Below are 19,064 nucleotides of genomic sequence, written 5' to 3'. Positions count from 1 at the left end.
TTTAATAAGATGTGTTTAAGAGTACTTACTTACTCATGATGCTGTATATATGAGATTAGATGTTTTGTTAAAAAAGAATGCATTTTGTGATATATTGTATCACTGCTTTATATACAGTGGTCATTGCAACCAGTATGCATTTTGTTTACATGCCAAAAAATCCAGCCTGATTTCTTTGTTTCTTTTTTACTGCAATTAAGGAGTAGTCATAATCTTTATACTCTTAGCTGCATCCAGAAGGACAACACCATCACCATCCCCATCCACTCTGGAGTGGAGAATATAAAGATTTCTCTCTGCCAGTTCCTCTGCAAGTAGTAAGTATTGAGGATGGAAAAAAATGTACATTATAGAATAATGAAACAAATACTACAGGTGTTGACTTTTATATAATCTCTTATTTCATTTACAGCTCTCTAAATACGAGTAGGTCAATTATACACTGTATTTATGAATTTAATTCTCATCTAAGGTAGTAGAACTGTTTTATGTTTGGCAAAATGTTGGGTAATTTGTGGCCATACACTAAAAACACATTTTGTAGCATTTAAAAATGCTTATGTTCAATGCACCTAAAACTCATTGGTTTGTTGTCACTTCAGTTGATAATAGTCTTGTCATCTTGTAGACATTTTGAATGTTAGTGTTCAATGCTAAGGTCATATACATTGATTCAACATCAAAATTTGTTTGCAAAATGGAAGATTATGACATGAAAGCACAAGCTCTTGTAGCTTAGATACTGTTTTTTCAGAACATTGTGAGATGTTAATTAATTAAATTATAGGTCATAAAACATACTGTTCAAGACTTATTTGTGCAAATAAACAATGAATTGTTTTTCATTGATGTGTCGACTGTTCATCATTCCATTGGTTTTTTTTATTTTTCTTTCTGATGTATACCATTGTCTTGTGTAAGTCAGACGCCTAAACCATCTACATTGAATGCAGACTTTACAGACACCAGCAGTGAAACAACATATCCAGGGAATAAAAAAATAAAGGATTATGGGAAAAGTTTTCATATAAACTGTACAAAAACCATGTATTTCATTTCATAAATATATTTCATTGTTAAACCCATGTTCACTGTACAGATCTTTATAAGGAGTTTATAATAATGATCTTGATCTTTCAAAACTAATTTCATCACAAATCTGTTACAGATTTCCAGTTCAATGTACTTATGAAACTGGACACAAATATTGAGAATTTGTTGGAGCAGCTGGCCCTCCAAGTTCATACACAAGGCCCAGACACAGAATATAGAGAAGAAATTCTTGCAATGCCATGTGATTCAGTGGAGGAACTAGAGGGCCTTTGCCAGAGGTTGGAGGAGAATCCCAAACTCTCCAAGAAGATGGTAAATTGGGGCTCTATTTTCTATTTAAAAAAACTGTTATAACCTTTATTTGCTGTTGTGAACCTCAATATGCATTATGCAAGTTCTGCAGTGCCTGTATAATTATTTTTGGGGGTGGGGTGAACATGTAGTGGTCGGCTGTTTTGTCTTATGGATGTAGGCCAAAACATGTTTAGAGATGAACATGTAACAGGTATTTTACTACATATACACTATTACATATTATGTGGCTACTTTAATTCAATCCTTGAGTGAATGTCATTTATGAAGTTAATAGATTCACGGTGGTTAATTTGGTTTATAATTGCTATTAGTACATTGTGTTGCATAGTTAATGTTATCAAATTTTTTTCAAGTTAGAGAAATTAAATTTGCTTGCAAAACCATGGCAAAAAATAACTATATACAAGCCTATTTTGTCACATCGATCATGAAATACTATTTCTAATAATAATATCAAAATCAAAAAATAGTAATATTATTATTATTATTATTATTTTCAGATATGCTACTTGAGCTCCCTTGGCAGGTTTACAATTGGGGATAGTGTCTGCAGGATGCTGAAAAAGCTTAAAACAAAAAGACTGGCCAGAGTATAGTCCAAAGGGACATAAATGGAAAAAAGCATTTCAAGAGCTTGTGATATGTCAGGTTTTGATAAGTAAGTATGGCTTGATTTAAATTGTGTTTTTCATGTGACTTGCCAGAGATTTTTAAATGAATTGATAAAGTAACTTGAGACCACATTTCAAAGTACATGTTTTAAAAATATTCCATTGATTATTGCTGGCATTTAGAAAAATGCAATGCATCCTTTGTTGTGAAACTTTTTTAAAACATTGTATTACTCTTGCAGAAGCCTGCTTGAAAACTAATGGCAAAGCAAAGGCAAATGGAATGGAAGAGACCATATCAGAGACCCTCAAATATGCACCCAACCAACGCAGAATGATAAAAAACAAGGTAATCCAAATGACTCTTATTTCATCAATATTGGATTCAGTTTCGTCTTTTAAAGCATAGTATTTGCAAAGCGGATGCATTTCTAAACTGATAACAAAATCAGCTTATCCTATTGCCCAGGACTATCAAAGCTAGAGTCCAGCTAACTACAATATGCATATATCTTGTCTGATCGGACAAGTGCCTCCATTTGGAATTTTTATTCACATGAAATATTTGGATGAAATAAATTCATCTTTGTGCAAATTGATTGCACCATCCACTTGCCAGAAATGATAAGTAAGTGCAAAGTTATCTTGTATCATGGCTTAACGATAGTAAGGGAAGCACAAGTGCAGTGAAGAAAATTTCATACATTTTTATAATGCTGATTAACATGACTTCTGCATATGTAACTAGTGCTGAGATGATATGACTTTATTTAAGCATTACAATTTTGTTTTAATTTGCAGGTGCCTGAGCAGAAGAAGTAATAGATAAACTTTACAGTGGAGTTGGAGACTGATTCTGATTCATAATCTTAATTAAATCTAGAAAATAAACATTAAAGTCATATTAAAATATCTGTTGTATTGTTTCCTTCTTTCATTTTTCTCTTAAAAACAAATGTCTGAACCTTTAGTCTGTAAATTCAGTGGATTCCTTATCAGCCCATCTACTTTTACTTTACACCATGCTACTTTAAAAAAAAAAATGAATTATCCCCATTGGGGTAGGTCCCCCCAACCCCCCACCCTACTTTGTCAACTTACCTGCCACATTTAAATCTAATGGAAGGCCCTGCTGTAAAGCCTGTTAGTAAAACTACCCAACAAGAGGATTTCATACATTTGCAACTCCTAGGTGGATGGTAATGTTTTCATTTTTGTAATGTAGATTTGGACATTCTTGCCACCAGTATGGAATATGTGTTTCAGAAACACAAGCAGCTTTCATCAGATTTGCATATAGGTTTTATATGTTGTGAGTATGTTGTAGGAAGTTTTTTTAAATAACATCATATGAGATGATGCCAGTGGAAATGACAGAAAAGTGTCTGTATTGTTCACCAACTACACCTTGTTCTTACAAAATGTGGCTGTTACACATTCCCATGATGATGTCACTGACAGCCATCAGTGAGGAATGCCCCAACAAGCATAATACAAATTGCTTCCATTGTAATTGTTAAAATTCCATTCTGACCACTCCGGTGTCCTAGTGGTTAGAGCGTCCGCCTCAGAAGCGGGAGGTCATGGGTTCAAACCCCAGCCAAGTCATACCAAAGACTTACAAAAATGGTATTAACAGCTACCTCGCTAGACGCTCAGCATTAAGAGGTTAGTGTTAGGACTGATCGGCCTGGTGTCAGGATAATGTGACTGGGTGCAACATCATACTACATGTTTGCAGCATGATGCTCCAGTGCTATACAGCACTATAAACTGCCACACTGCAGACATCGTAGCAATATGACTGAAAAATTATTCAAGCTACGTTAAAAATCCAATCACACACACACAATTCCATTCTACGATCCAGAACCAACACTAATTCCGTACTACAGTTCTTGCATTTCAATCCAATTTTGCTTTTGAAATGTAGTGCCACTCAATTCATAATGAACCCATTCATTTCAAACACTCGCAAATACATATTATTCCTGTCTACAACTGAAAAATATCTATATAAAAAAACGTGTAACTGTGTTTTATGCAAGGGCATGGAGATGCACAAAAACTTGCACCTGAAGCTTGAATAAATCCCCGACTGTGGATAAGACTTTACCCATCGATTACCCCAGCTTGGGGATAAATTCCGACCATGGCGATTTATTATATATCCTATGACTGCTCCAGCTTGAGGGCAAAATCCAAGCACATCCCTAAAAAGATAACAAGTATAGCGGCTCTTTACCTTCTGTAAATGCCACTTGAGCTTCCTGATGCTGTTGTATCTGCCATTTGACAGAATCACGAATGTGGATATATTTCTTAATTGCCTCTAGTTGTTGAGTTAGTTTAGCTGTATGAAATTCCTTTGTGCAGACTCACTCATTATTAATATTACAACAGTGATTTAATTACACATTACCTGTCAGCACACCGATGATAAGTCAGTTATTTTATAACACACCAACAAGCTTGCCCCTTGCACCCCCCCCCCCCTTTTTTTTATTTGGGCACCTGTGGACATGAATCTGCAAGGCTCAAATTGTCATTTTTAATATAAGATCTCAACATTTTTAAGGTCTTAATTTTAAAGACATCCTTAAAACCCCCAAAAGGTTATCAACTGGATCACCAGCCTTCGTTTAGAGTAACAGCAAGTATATATATATATTTAGGTCTAAGGAAACACAATAAAAATGTTTGATTTAACAATGACATATCTGCCTCAGGTCTGTGATCCTGAAGTGAATATTAACTGTCCATTTATTTTCTTGGCTTTTATTTACTAGGAAATTGATTATAGAGATTTCTGCGATGGTGAAGGCAATGTAAAAATTGGTTACTATAACATACTTTTTACGCCATGTTTGAAAAAATAAATCCAATGGAAAGGTTATAGTCTGAAAATCTTCATTAAATTAAGTTAATATAGGGGAAAAAACTTTAAGAGTTCTAAATATTTTTCAGTGCTGAATAAAGATATAACATAACACTTTCTGCTGTGATTTTAATAGTTTCTGAGAGCATGAAAAATTTCTAGAACTATAATGTATAAATGTTTTCAAAAGATTATATTAATATGAGGGAAAAATCTGTTATGAAATAAACTGACAAGATCTTGTATGAATTCATGTTATCTTTAAATATGATATTTGTGTGAAAATATCTGGAAGAAAAAACAAGATGGTGCCACTCACACATACAATGTGGTTGCCACAGTAGCCATATTAAGAAAGTTTTTATCGCTACTTCTGAATGGATAATTGTGTCAGCGTGTCAACATGTGTACAAAATACTTATGTTGATGTCTAGCAGGTCCTGAATGAGAATTATTGTGCTGTACAGACATCCTATAAGGCCACCAATGTGGCCATCCTGAAAATCTTGTTATAACTACTTCTCCTGAATGAATCGTCATATCAGTGAAAGACTTCTTATGTCTAGTTGGACGTAAATGAAAATAGTGTCAATCTAACCTCCAATATGGCTGTTTTAATGGGCATCTGGAAAACCCCTTCCTTGCTACTTCTCCTAGATGGCTGGTCATTTTGACATTATGCTTTCACTAGATGACCTATTTGATGTCTGGTTGGCCGTAAATGGAACTATACATATGGTTTTGATGTCTAGTTGGTCCTAAATGTGGTTTTTGCTGCTCATAAACTTCTAATGGTATTATAGTTGGTTCCTTAATGAAACTGCTGTACAAAATTAAAAGGCCTTCTGACTTTCTATCAAGTTGGATACAATTATCTTTACCAGCTAGGATTTCTTGATCCTCTTTTTTATACATCAACCCTTTGCATATGTAGTTAGCTAAAACAGTATTTTGAACAATTAATTGCCCTCTTGCAAATAAAATCCCAATTGCATGCTTTTACCAGTGTGAGAGCTCCTTATATAAGTAGCTAAGTATTCAGTAACTGAATTTCCACATCCACATGCATCAACTCAGAATTAAAAGTTGCAAAACATATACAAATTTGAAAATCTTGAGACGTGTCACTTTGCATGGTGGGTGTTATGATTTAAATGCAACAAGGAAACTGAATTAGGGTTAATTTCTTTAAGCTGTATTCAATCATGGGGCCCTGGATTATAGAATGGTCTAGGCATACACATCACTAATCAACTCTCTCTAGTCCAACCAATGTGTGTATATGGGAAAGCTTGCCAGTAGCGTTATGTGTGTTGATTTCTTCCAATAAATATGTTGGCTGCCATGTAAAGTCTATGATGTCCTGAAAAATGGTGTTAAGCTCCATACAAGCAAGCTAAACAATCAATGATATAATGGAACAGTAGACACCATTTTAGCTAAATATGCCAAGAATTGATTTAGAGACTTGGTTAGTGATGATGACTTAAAATTGGCAAGGGATTAAAAAGATAAAAGAAATGACCTTTCATGGCACTGTAATATAACAAATGAGGAAAAACAAAAGTTTATTGCATTTGAACCTTTTGTTTTTTCACAGTTTCAATTTAAGTCATAAGGCCCCTTATTTTGCCTTACCAAACATATAGCAAGTTATTACCTCAAACCCTAGCACTAATAATGCCTCACAAGTAAGCAGTCTTTTATGAAGTCTCAGGTCTGAGTATATGTCTAGCAATACTTATGTCCAGTTTGTTTATAAAATTCTTTCTCACATGGTACAGTTTTCAGAGAGACACGATAAATTCAACAAGTGTGGTAATGAAGGGACAGGCATTCTTTATTTATGCACACATCCCAAAGGGACATTGCTATGTTTGAATCAACACTGAACTGAAGAATGGAGCATCAGTTGCATCAATTAAAATATTGTGGCCCACACAAAATACTGCAAGGACTATAATCAATTTATGAGTGCAATGGGCATGAATTACTGTAGCAGACTGGAGGAAGTAATCCGAATTTATCAATATCTTGAAGCTAAATATAGTAAAGTTTTCATCTATAATCTGTGGAATCGTTTTTGCACACAGTTTGCAGGATTTGTCTTTGGGTCATCGTTTTTCTTTTTCTTCATCTTTCTAGCTTATGGTATCTTGATAAGTCTTATGGTGCCGTGCAACTGCACTTGATGATTACCACAACCAGTGACATTGTATCAAATCTTCTGGGATCAGATGATTCAATGCAAATTCCACATAACGTATCACCATCCTCATGTTTGCCATCTGACTTACTAAGTTATTTTGCCTAAATAATAATAAAAACAATCTGGTCAATTGCAATTGACAATACACTTCTTAATGAATATACACTTTTACATTTATTTTGTATCACTTGAATAAACAATATTTCTTTCAGTTCATTTTAAACTTTTATTTTATATCACTTGAGTAAACAATATCTCTTTCATTTCATTTAACACTTAGAAACAGGTTCTTCAAGTTACAATAATCAACTCTGGAAACAATAAACAAACTGGAACTTTTGACCTAATTATATTACATTTACTAGGGTTAAAACAATAAATTCCTTAACATAATAAATTAACAGTTCCAGTTAATCAAACACAAAATCATCTTTTATACAGGGTGTGAACTGTTAATATTTACAGGATAAAGCTTATAGTTTCCAAATTGATTGAAGCTTACATGTTGCAGTTGCTGGCACATATCTATTTCCAGCATGGTTTGCATACATTCCACCTTTAATAATTTTGTTACTTCCCTACCCCACCCCATTCAGTAACAAGTATCAAAAATCAGGCTCATTCTAAGGCAAAGTCTGTAACTTGTGTACCACAGTCATCAGAGTGACAAAGATGCAAAACTTTATGATGCCTGTCAAAGGAAGAAAACAGTTTGTTGTTTACCCAAGTTTTGAACCAGTTAACTTGAATTCTCAGACCATCAATTGCTACAGCCCCACTAATTACAATTGTTAGGGAATAATGAGAACTCACCTTCAGTTATCTGTGTATATATATAATTTTAATAACCAAGAATACCGGATGTCTGGGAACATTATAGCATTCAATGGTAACGTCAGAACTGAGATGAGAGAATTAAACAAGCATAGTACATGACATAATATATCCATAAACTATTGACTGGGAAAAATACTACAGAACACCATTTCTGCTGGCAGGAAGATGTTGAACCTATATGTCATAAATATCAGGTTGGACATCTAGGACCAGTAATATTCATAATGGGCAGTACCCACCCCCCACCCCCCAAGTGAGAAGGGCCTGATTTGTAATCTAAGCCACCCAACCTATCACAGCCTTTATAGTACTTGAAACAAATATTGAGTAATAGTAAAACAAACGCTGAAAGTTATTAAAACCAATTTGTTATATTTCCATAACTCTGCATAGTTAACTGTGCAAGCAGACTTAAACATATCAGTGTATGACAGTTAAATTGAGCTATAGCATCGATTAACAGAAGCTACGAATTCATCAACAAGCAGTGAACAATCATCTTCACAATAAATGTCAAACATTAGCATCCATAAGCTGTCAAGACAAGTTGTTACACTGGATATATAATCATCCATTTATTTCAAACAAGCTGTGAAAAACGAACCTCACGTCCGCTATATGTACGCTGGCCATTGCAAAGGATGCTTTAATAGATTAATGTTTATCGTCGTGTCTTGACAACCATTTTGCGCGCGCACACCGGAAAGTCATACTATATATTTGTTACTTGTAAACGTATTCGTGGGCAGTACGCTATATATTGTTCCCGGGGCCGTATTCGCGGGCAGAATGCTATATGTTTGTTCTTCGTGAACGTATTTTTGGGCAGTTACTTTGTCATCTTCAACCTAAAGGTCAAAACTGCCCATGAAATTTATATATCTGCCCACGAACCGAAAACATGAATAGGACTATAACATAAGTGTATATACTTATTTTCAACATATACATAATTACTATGTAAGAAATACAACCTATGTATATGTATTTTGATTTGAAATGTAAACTATATCATGTCCTTCCCGTAAACCCACTTTCGGGATGACTGCCCACAACGCACCTAAAACGTGTATATATATATATATATATATATATATATATATATATATATATATATATACAACTTGAGTGATTAATAGTACTAAATGAATGCATCTTCGATGTTCTACGAAAATTGAGAATTATATATTAACAATGCATAATAGAGGATGTAGTATAAAATGTACACTAGAATATACTCAGGCATATCAGCAACCTCTGTATCTTGCTATCATTAATACTATATATGTACACTAGAATGTACTCAGGCATATCCGCAACCTCTATCTCTTGCTATAATTAATACTATACATGTACATTAGAATGTACTCAAGCCTATCATTAGCAAACCTCTATAACATGGCATCATTAATACCATACATGTACATTACCATGTACTCAAGAATATCAGCAACCTCTATAACATGGTATCAATAATACTATACATGTACATTACAATGTACTCAAGCCTCTCATTAGCAAACCTCTATAACATGGTATCATTAATACTATACATTTACATTACAATGTACCCAAGCCTATCAAATTAGTAAACCTCTAAAACATGGTATCATTAATACTATACATTTACATTAAAATGTACCCAAGCCTATCAAATTAGTAAACCTCTAAAACATGGTATCATTAATACTATACATTTACATTACAATGTACCCAAGCCTATCAAATTAGTAAACCTCTAAAACATGATATCATTAAAACTATGTATGTACATTATAATGTACTCAAGCCTATCATTAGCAAACTTCTATAACATGGTATCATTAATACTATACATGTACATTACCATGTACTCAAGCCTGTCATTAGCAACCTCTATAACATGGTATCAATAATACTATACATGTACATCTTAATGTACCCAAGCCTGTCATTAGCAACCTCTATAACATGGTATCATTAATACTATACATGTACATTACCATGTACTCAAGAATATCATCAACAAACCTCTATAACATGGTATCATTCCTAGCATACATGCACATTAACATGTTCTCATGCCTATCATTAGCAAACATCTATAACATGGTATCATTAATACTATACATGGACATTACAATGTGCTCAAGCATATCATTATCAAACCTCTATAACATGGTATAATTAACAAGTTACATGTACATTACAATGTACCCAAGCCTATCATTAGCAAACATCTATAACATGGTATCATTATTACTATACATGTACATTAACATATCTCAAGCATATCAGCAAACATCTATAACATGGTATCATTGATAATATACATGTACATTACCATGTATTCAAGAATATCATTAGCAAACATCTATAACATGGTATCATTAATACTATGCATGTACATTACAATGTACTCAATCATATCATCAGCAACCTCTTAAACTAATTTATTCAATATATTTATACATGGTATGTCTCAGTATATCTAAGGACAATTAGAACTATGAGCTTTTCTTTATAATGAAATCAATGAAATTGCCATATTTACTGTATATATTGGAACACAAATTTAATTTATAAAGTATTTTATTTTTGTGGGGACCTCAGGTGGCAGAGTGGTTTAATACTCATGCCTTTATCAATTATTACCTTATCACCTGTGTCCGCATGGGTTTAAGTCTTGGGTTCAATCAATGTTGTTATGTGAGAAAGATGTCCAGTAGCTTCCTGTGTGTCATTGGTTCTTGCCGGTGTTTTCCCGGATTCTTCCTCCACCAGCTTTACTGGCCATCGTGTATAGCCTATGATGCACTGAAAAAAGGTGTTAACCCCAAATGAAAAGAATTTTGTATGCGCTATATATTGTGGGACACAACGTTGTTTTTGAGTTGTGAGATTTGGGAAACCTTTTAAGAATCAACTGTAGGATTTAAACATGAAATCATTTCAAACTTGCATGTTACAAAATGCACTCAAACATGTATTAAAAATATTAGAAAACAATGTTTTTCACATCTTTCTAACTGAAAACTATTGAATATAGATGCAACATTGGAAACTCCACATGTTTGCATCATATACGGTACACTTGAACATACTTGTATGTTATCATACAGTTAGTCCCATCAAGAAATGCATATGGACTACAGTATGTACTGCAGTTATCTGTTTTATTACAGTATTCATTACATAATGCTAATATATGTTTTATTACAGTATTCATTATACAATACTAATATCTGTTTTATTACAGTATTCATTACACAATACCAATATCTGTTTTATTACAGTATTCATTACACACTACTAATATCTGTTTTATTACAGTATTCATTACACAATACCAATATATGTTTTATTACAGTATTCATTATACAATACAAATATCAGTTTTATTACAGTATTCATTACACACTACTAATATCTGTTTTATTACAGTATTCATTATACAATATCAATATACGTTTTATTACAGCATTCATTATGCAATACAAATATCTGTTTTATTACAGTATTCATTATACAATACTGATATCTGTTTTATTACAGTATTCATTACACAATAGTAATATCTGGTTTATTATAGTATTCATTACACAGTGCTAATATCTGTTTTATTACAGTATTCATTACACAAGAGTAATACCTGTTTTATAACAGAATTCATTACAGAATACCAATATATGTTTTATTACAGTATTAATTACACAATATTAATATCTATTTTATTACAGTATTCATTACACAATAATAATATTTATTTTATTACAGTATTCATTACACAATACTGTTTATATGTCTCTATACATTTCATGGCTCATGTATAACATAATGAACATGTTTTATATGTCTCTATACATTTCATGGCTCATACATATAACATAATGAACATGTTTTATATGTCTCTATACATTTCATGGCTCATACATATTACATAATGAACATGTGTTTTATATGTGTCTATACATTTCATAGCTCATATTCATAACATATTGGCCATGTATTTTATGTCTCAAGATGTATCATGGAACATGTGAGTAATATGTTGACCATGTGTATTATATGTCACTTGAATTATCATGGTCACTATGTGTAATGTATTGATCATACTTGTATGTCTATGTATATTCATCATGGCCCCTATGTGTAATGTGTTGATCCAGTGTTATATGCGATGTGTAGTGATCATGGCCCACATGAGTAACGTGTTGACTCTGTGTGTTATATGTGATGTGTAGTTATCATTGCCCAGATATATAATGTGTTGACCCTGTGTTATATGTGATGTGTAGTGATCATGGCCCATATGTGTAATGTGTTGACCATGTGTTTTGTATATCTGTACACACATCATGCCACTATGTGCAATCAGTTGAAAACATGTTTTATATGCCTATATATTTATCATGGCCTTTATGTGCAATGTGTTCAACATATGTTTTATATGTCTATGCATATTTATCATATCCCATATGTGTAATGTGTTTGCCTCGTTTGTTATATTTTATGATATCCTATGTACACTTTAAATGGCCATGTAAATATATTTCTGAAATCCAATGTACACTTTAGATAGACACATAAATGTATTCCTGAAATCCAATGTACACTTTAGATAGACACATACAATATTTCTGACATCAAATGTACACTTTAGATAGACACATCAATATATTTCTGAATTTTGTTTACATTGTTCTTAATTTGAGATATCTTTTATCTTAAAAATTTTTACAGCGGTCCAGTTAACAAAACTGGTTTTCTACCTAGTGAAATGTTTATAGAAAGAGAGAAAACTCTGTTGACTTTCACGTGATGGTTTATAACATTGTTCCTCACAGTATCTATAAAGCAATGGTGTTATTATATAAAGAGTGGTTTATATATTTCTACCACTTTGTAGTTAGCTGAGTGGATATTTTAGTATAACAGGGTTACACATAACTAGCTTTAATGTATCAATAAAACGAACATAATTACATATACAGTAAGCATTTTATGTAAATAAGTCCGGCGGCATGTCCATTTTGCTTAATAAAACAGATTTTGTGGTAAAGAAACCCAGGGGACATGATATCTTAGCTTCGGAAAAACAGAATCTGTGATAATGAAGTCAAGTACACATGAAACTTTAGCTTTGTAGACTGAAGCAAATAACAGAATAACAAATAGATAATGTGGATACAATATTTCAGCTTACAGGAGAACGAAAACATAATATATATGCAACATTTTGCTGTATCAGGTCTAGCTGTGTGTGAAGTTTGCTGTATCAGGGCTAGCTGTATGTGAAGTTTGCTGTATCAGTTCTAGCTGTATGTTAAGTTTGCTCTTTCAGGCCTAGCTGTATGTGAAGTTTGCTGTTTTGAGGCCTAGCTGTATGTGAAGTTTGCTGTATCAGGTCTAGTTGTATGTGAAGTTTGCTGTATCAGGTCTAGCTGTATGTGAAATTTGCTGTATCAGTTCTAGCTGTATGTTAAGTTTGCTGTTTCAGGCCTAGCTGTATGTGAAGTTTGCTGTTACAGGCCTAGCTGTATGTGACGTTTGCTGTATCAGGTCTAGCTGTATGTGAAGTTTGCTGTATCAGTTCTAGCTGTATGTTAAGTTTGCAGTTTCAGGCCTAGCTGTATGAGAAGTTTGCTGTATCAGGTCTAGCTGTATGTGACGTTTGCTGTACTTTGAGTAGTATTATATGTTGGATAAACTGTCCTTGATAAAGTACATAATCTTAGACATTGCGTATATTTAAGAGGATATTTTACTTTGTGACATGAAAGTTCATCTTATTGTATGATATCTTGGTAAAATACATTGTCATGACATTACATATAGTTAACAGGATAATTTACTTTGTGACATGAAAGTTTATTTTCTGAACTATATTACAAATTTATACCATATTACTAATGGCAGCCAATGTGGTTATGTTAAGCAGTCATTGCCATTTACTAAAATATACATACTTAATATATATATGTATATTATTACGATGAGGTTATAATATTATTACTGCAAAATTATGCTATTATTACCATTGGATTATGTTATCTGTTTTATACAATAAGATTATGGTATTTATTATTACAATGTGTTTATGTTGTCTATTTTTACATTGAGACTGTGTTACACATTATTACAAGGAGAGCATCTAATCCCTTTATAAAATGAGGTTGTGTTAACTATTTTTAATGTTTTTTTGAACATGAAATGTTTGATGTTACACTTTTACATCATCAGTCATGTAGAAGTGAACTACATCTTGAGGCTTTAATTACAGTAGAAATTTTCATGCAAGCCTTTGTTGTTGTTGTTGTTGTAGGGTTTAACGCAATTTTTCAGCACAAGATAGGCTATACATGGCAGCCAGTATAAATTGTGGAGGAAGAACCCGGGAAAACCCATGGAAAGAACCACTGACACACAAGAAGCTACTGGCAAGCTTTCTCACATACCCACATTGGCCGAACACAAGACTTGAACCCACGCAGACAGAGGTGAGATGGCAGTGATCCGTAATGGTGAGCGCTTTAGACCACTCGGCCACTCGTGGGTCCTTGTATGCTATTGTAATTTAAATGCTATTTAGTGCTGAATTGTTTGTCTTGACTGTTTTGTGTTTGCCTTTAACATGGACTTGGTGAAAGTTTAACATGCTTAGGTTAGTTAAAAACCAGTGTTGCACTGCTCAGTTTCGGTTTTTTGCATATATATATATATGGTAGATAAAAGGTACATTCTTCCAAGAATGTATACCTCTGATATAGTGTAATGCTTCCCTCAATAATATATTTGTAGCTCAAAATGTTATATTAGTTTTGTCAGCTTTTTCAAAGGTAATAAATACATATCAATCATTTCTACTGCAACCCTGTGTTTTCTTTCCCAACAATAGTTAAGGTTTGGTTATGCATGTAGCTATACTCCTATGTCCCTAACAATAGGGAGACTGTTTTAAAAGGATTTTGTAATCGGTGTTCCCATGTATAGCCTCACTCCCTTTGCTTCAGATCAAAGTCATTGAAAAAAATAAGCTTGGTATTTTTACTTTTGTTTCCTCTTCTATATGCACCAAAGAAATTGGAATGGAATGTTTATATAGTTACTATTGTTTTGGTGTAAGAATTTGGTCTTTACTAACTCGAATATCTTAAAAGTTTTAATCTTGTATATCAAATGTTTCTAATTCCCATCATATCATTTTACAAAACATTTATCTTGATATCAAATCTTACAAATTCCTATCATATCTTTTGACAAAACTATTGTCTTAATAAGAAAAAAGATAAGACAATTTCACTGGTGATATGAATTATATTTAGGTCCAATTGTAATATGATCTGCATTTAGGTCCAATAGTTATATGATCTGTATTTAGGTCTGATGGCAATATGATCTGTATATAGGTTCAAGGATAATATATGATCTGTATTTAGGTATAATGGCAATATGATCTATATTTAGGTACATTAGTTACATGCTCTATTTTGAGGTACAATGGTAACAGGATCTGTACTTAGGTGCGATCATGGCAATTTTCTGTATTTAGTTACAATGGTAATATGATCTGTATTTAGTTCCGATGGTGATATGATCTATATTTAGGTACATTAAGAACATGCTCTATGTTGAGGTACAATGTTAACATGATCTGTACTTAGGTGCAATGGCAATTATCTGTATTTAGGTACAATGGTAATATAATCTGCATTTCGATACAATGGTAGTATGATCTATACTTAGGTTCAATAGTAATATAATCTGTACTTAGGTTCAATGATAATATAATCTGTATTTAGGTACATTGGCAATATGATCTGTAATTAGGTACAGTGGTAATATAATCTGTATTTAGGTACAATGGTAATATAATCTGTATTTAGGTACTTCGTAATATGATCTGTATTTAGGTGCATTGTTGATATGATCTGTATTTATTTACAATGGCAATATGATTTGTATTTATTTACAATGGTAATATGATCTGTATTTATTTACAATGGTAATATGATATGTATTTGTTTACAATGGTAATATGATCTGAAAGTGTCTAATAAGTATATTTGTTATTTACAAGATTAATTATATTGCAAGTTCTTTTATTAATTGTTCGCTAAACACTAGTTTCTCCAGTTTACACTATACCCAAGATTGGGGAACAACGTCTTCATATATATATATATATATATATATATATATATATATATATATATATATATATATATATATATATATATATATATATCTTCATGGAGTTATAATTGATATAACGATAATACATTTACCTATTTATGTAAAACAATACCTACAATACATTGTATAGTAATTATGATGATTCAAAACAAAACAAAATGATTGAAGAATTTGTTAATAACTTAATACTGAACCAGTTTAAGTCTTTAGTAACTCGACATTGTCTGCGTAAGTATGTAACCACCTTCCATCATGTACAAGTCTTTCCATTTTGTCTCTAAGTTTGTAATTCATTCCCTCATTGTGTCTCTAAACTTTAAGTCACCCACAATTGTTTGTAAATGTGTAGTTACGCTACACAGTGTATGTGCCAAGTCTGTAGTAGTTACCCTCCATTATGTGTGTTTGTGTGTGTGCAAAAACCTGGTAAATAAAAGCAATATATAATTCTGTTGAAATTCTGTTGGACAGTGGTGAACAAGGCATGTTTGAAATTTGTTGACCTCAACAAATGGGACCACTACTATATATATATACATCGCATTCATACGCTTATGTTAAAGGGTTACAAGTTATGTCAGACAGAAGGAAAGTTATTGTAAAGAAAGGGGTCTGTATTATTAATATGCGTGATGAGATGGTGAAAATAAAATGTGCATACACAATTATACTCTTTATGAGATTGACAGTTTCGAAAGAAAGAAAGATAGAATAAAGACAGAAATCATTCACTAGATCAGTCATTAAAGAATATTCATTCAAATGTGTACCAGTACATAAATACAACAAAGATCAATGGTTCGTTGGGTGCTGGCCACTTTAATGACTTTGCATTGAACATGAAGGATAAACCATAGTGAACCATACATAGTGTATTTACATTAATGTTTTGTAGTCAACCATAAAATAATTATGTATTTACATGATTAACATGTAGTGATCCATAGCATAACATAACTGTATGGACAAATTATATTGTGCAAATATGCTAACAAATGGACAAATGAGACATGCTTCATTACGAAGTAATATTTTTGAGGCTACAACAGCTGTAAAAAGAAATACAGAAAAGGATCTTACTGAATTTATATACACGTAAAGATTTCAAAATATTAACATTATAGCAAATTAAATGAAATAATTATGTAAAGTGAGGCTGGAACAAAAACTATGAAAGAATAATGAAGTGAGACTGTATGTATGTATGCGTGTAAGTATGGATGGATGGATGGATGGATGGATGTGTCTGTATGGATGTGTGTATGTCTTTATATATGTATGTATGTGTGTATGTATGTGTGTGTGCGTGCATATGTATGTATGATTTTGTGTATGCATGTATGTATGTTTGTATGTATGTATGCATGTATGTATGATTTTGTGTATATATGTATGTATGTATGTATGTATGTATGTATGTATGTATGTTTGTGTGGGTATGTATGTATATATGTATGTGTGTTTATGCATGTATGTTTGTTTGTGTGTGTTCATATGCATCGTATCGGAAGAAAATACAGATTATATGATAACAATTAAAATAATAATAAGTAATCACAGTAATTGACTTTTATTCATTGTTTGTGTGGCATTAAAGTTTGTGAATTCTAATGTGTCTGTCGCTGAGACAGAAGAACTTGGTGTGATTTCTGACTGCAATATATAGGATTTGTCTCCCCTCATGTTTGGGCTTGTCCAGCTCTTAGGCTGGTGGCCAGGTTGACAATAGGCTTGACAGTTTGTAGAGGTGAATCTGGGGCATTCGAATATGTATGTGAAGTTACGGGTAGCATAGCAGTCGATGTGCCAGTATATAAGGTCACTAACTAACCAGACTAGCTGGTCCAGATCCTTAAGTATTAGGTGATATGAGTGCCCAACATTGAGTCAGAAGACAAACTGGTTTTGATTCCTGGCCAGCAAACATGCAAATTCATTTTTAACCAGATTTTGTCAATTTAGCAGAACTGTAATAAGTTTTCATCCCAAGACGTTTATGCCTAACCAAAAACAATCAACAAGAAAACAATCTTGAATGGTAGGCAAATATCATCCTGAACTTTCTTTAAAAGAAATGGAAAAAGCAAATGATGCACAAATAATAAAAAAAATGGCACAAAGGTGCTTAAGAAATTATTTTCATATTTTCAGGATTTGAGGAGTGGTGAACCTTGAAAATTTAACATGCACACGCCGGATGAATATACTTAGTGAATGCCAGAACTATATTCTAACAAATATAGTAAAAAAAGGATGAATACATACACTGAGAACCTGTTATAGCAAGAAGGTTCAATGTCATGATGCTATGTAATGCATTATATGATGGCTCAACACAAGTCAGTTAACTCATCAATTTGGCTGTGTGAATATGAAGGGAAGTATAAAATTTGGTGCCAAGCTTGTCCTGCAATGGCACAACTGCCATCTTAAGTCCGTGTACATTAAATGAGAAATATTATAAATACATTGATTGTATATTTGCTATTTAATTTTAATCAGACAATGCCATGGTATGTATATGACTATAGCATGAATATTGTCTTTAATGGATCGATATACGTATTCACTGTCTAAATTCATTACATCTACACAGAGAATCCATAAGAACTCTATTGAAAATATGCATAATGAAACAAACATTGTGGTCATTTCAGTATAAGTTAGTCATCCAGCCATTTAAAACTGGCAGAAATGCGGCAAGTAATTTTAGCCATATGCTGGAAGACTTGAATGAAAGAACATAGAGGAATGTTTTATGAACAAGCATTATATCTCTGTCACAAACAGTGGACATACAGGCCTGTTTTATTAACGAGAGTTATCTCTCTTTGACAAACAGTGGACGTACATTAGGAGTCTCAAACTCAAACCACCCTAATGGCCACATGAGGGCATTTTCTATGGCACAAGAGCCGCACCGCCTTTGATATCTCTCATGACACCTTGTGACGCCAATCATTTTGTGGGCCACATGCTTGGTATG

At 32.8% G+C, this 19,064-nt stretch overlaps 1 long non-coding RNA gene across 6 annotated transcripts in view; it reads left to right on the top strand.

Moving 5' to 3' along the window:
• LOC149775013 (uncharacterized) overlaps nucleotides 1-3,311 on the top strand; it is a 315,104-nt gene extending 311,793 nt beyond the window's left edge. For 3 of the 6 annotated variants that reach the window (XR_016416649.1, XR_016416645.1, XR_016416647.1), the window contains 3 exons: nucleotides 228-1,365; nucleotides 1,869-2,026; nucleotides 2,222-2,714. This is a non-coding gene — a long non-coding RNA (uncharacterized LOC149775013). Of the gene's footprint in view, nucleotides 1-227; nucleotides 1,366-1,868; nucleotides 2,027-2,221; nucleotides 2,715-2,780 lie in introns of those variants that run through there. The other 3 variants (XR_016416644.1, XR_016416646.1, XR_016416648.1) reach the window with 3 other exon arrangements.
• Nucleotides 3,312-19,064: the final 15,753 nt, after the last annotated feature.

The sequence above is a fragment of the Sinohyriopsis cumingii genome, unplaced genomic scaffold, assembly GCF_028554795.1.
Source record: "Sinohyriopsis cumingii isolate HCF-2022 unplaced genomic scaffold, ASM2855479v2 utg000036l, whole genome shotgun sequence".
In the NCBI taxonomy this organism is placed as follows: domain Eukaryota; kingdom Metazoa; phylum Mollusca; class Bivalvia; order Unionida; family Unionidae; genus Sinohyriopsis; species Sinohyriopsis cumingii.
The sequence above is the reverse complement of the archived record's forward strand: the minus strand, read 5'-3'. Positions and strand labels throughout refer to the sequence as shown.